The sequence below is a fragment of the Nannospalax galili genome, unplaced genomic scaffold (assembly GCF_000622305.1).
Source record: "Nannospalax galili isolate Female #2095 unplaced genomic scaffold, S.galili_v1.0 scaffold267, whole genome shotgun sequence".
Lineage (NCBI taxonomy): Eukaryota > Metazoa > Chordata > Mammalia > Rodentia > Spalacidae > Nannospalax > Nannospalax galili.
The window spans coordinates 3237122-3238629 of NW_008357518.1; the positions used below are offsets into that span (position 1 = coordinate 3237122).

At 45.3% G+C, this 1508-nt stretch overlaps 1 pseudogene; it reads left to right on the plus strand.

Moving 5' to 3' along the window:
• The first annotated feature begins 303 nt into the window (after positions 1-303).
• On the plus strand, positions 304-1187 carry LOC103751697 (annotated as a pseudogene).
• Positions 1188-1508: the final 321 nt, after the last annotated feature.

The window sequence follows — 1508 nt, forward strand, 5'->3', positions numbered from 1 at the left end:
TTAGGGTGGCCAAAGGGATTCCCAGATAGTAACCCAGCATAGAACTGGGAAAATGAACAGCAGACCCCAATCTTATCCAAAGGAATATTGACAACTGATTACCACTAGATGAGGAACAGCTGACCTTCCTAAAACAAAGACCTCTAGATAGGCTGACTAGATTCACCAGAAGGGCAAGTAGTGGGGAATGGCTGGGGGGCGGGGGTGGCGACAGCACAGCAGACAGTAGCAGGGATACCAGAGTATAAGGGATCTAGTGGGGGGAGGGAGGCTATGGGAGGCTGCTATCAAACAACAACAACAACAACAAAAACCAAGCCTGGCACTGGAATCTGGGTGGTGTCACAATGTTAGGGATGAGTGACCTGGAGTGAGGGAAGCAGAGGTGGCTACTGCCAGGCACTGCTGAGCGTGTTCTGGTTGGCAGTTCAGAGTGGGTCAGGTCACCCAAAACCATCCAAGGGGAATCTCAGTTGGAAATGTAAAACTGGGAGTCATCCCTTTGATTCCAACCATGCGCTCCTCAGCATCTAGTCCTGCCACTGCAGCTCAGACCTCCAATGTGTCAGCTTCACAGCCTTCATGGTCTCCAGTGTATAAAAGGGAAAGGAAAGGCTGTCCAGAGAGTGCAGCAGCCTCAGGTCCAAACTATGAGAGCAAAGCATGCTCTGTGCCTGCCCACCAAGATCGGACCCAGGAGTTCGTGGAATGCCCCATTACCAGTGCTGCAGCTAAGAATTAGGAGAACCTTGATCCTTCAAATCTGATGGCATCTCCTAATCTGACTCCATCCCCAGATAAGCCTTTCACATTGTCTACTGCCTGGGAGCAGTTACCTGTTCCAAGAGCAGACTCAGAAAAAATGGGTTTACCCTTCTTAGTAGATGTTCTGGAATACAATGCTACGGAAGGGTGGAAATGGAAAGATGACAGTATTAGGCAGAAAGATAGGGATAATATTATTAAAATTCATAATCCAAATAATGAGCAGGCATGGAAGGAGATTTTGAAATGGGAAGCCCTTCATGCTCATGAATGTCCTTGTGGGACATCATTGGTCAGATTTGGAGGGAAAGCAAGAGCAAGAATTCGATCAGGGATGGGGATGGGTTGCTTTTGATTGGCACGACTGGATCATCAACTGTTGTGGCTTTCTTACACTGGACTTCATAACCATATTTTATTAGGAAACTATTAATAAACTATTTTCCCCAAACAAAACTGCATTCAAAACATCACAGTGGATATTCAAGTGGGTAATCATACTTGATCTTTTGTTCAGCAAAGGATGTCCTGCTCCTTTAATTTTTGAGTCATATTTTGCATTTCAGTAGATACAGATAATTTGGGTTTTTTTTCCCCCATTTGGTGCAAGTGGGAAACAGTCCCTTAGTTTTCCCATTAAATGCAGTATTGCTTGCACCTCTGAAAAACAGCTTTTCAAAAACAATGAAAGCTGTCCTTACTCATGCTCAGGAGTAAGAGATGTGGAAACTGAAAGTGTGATG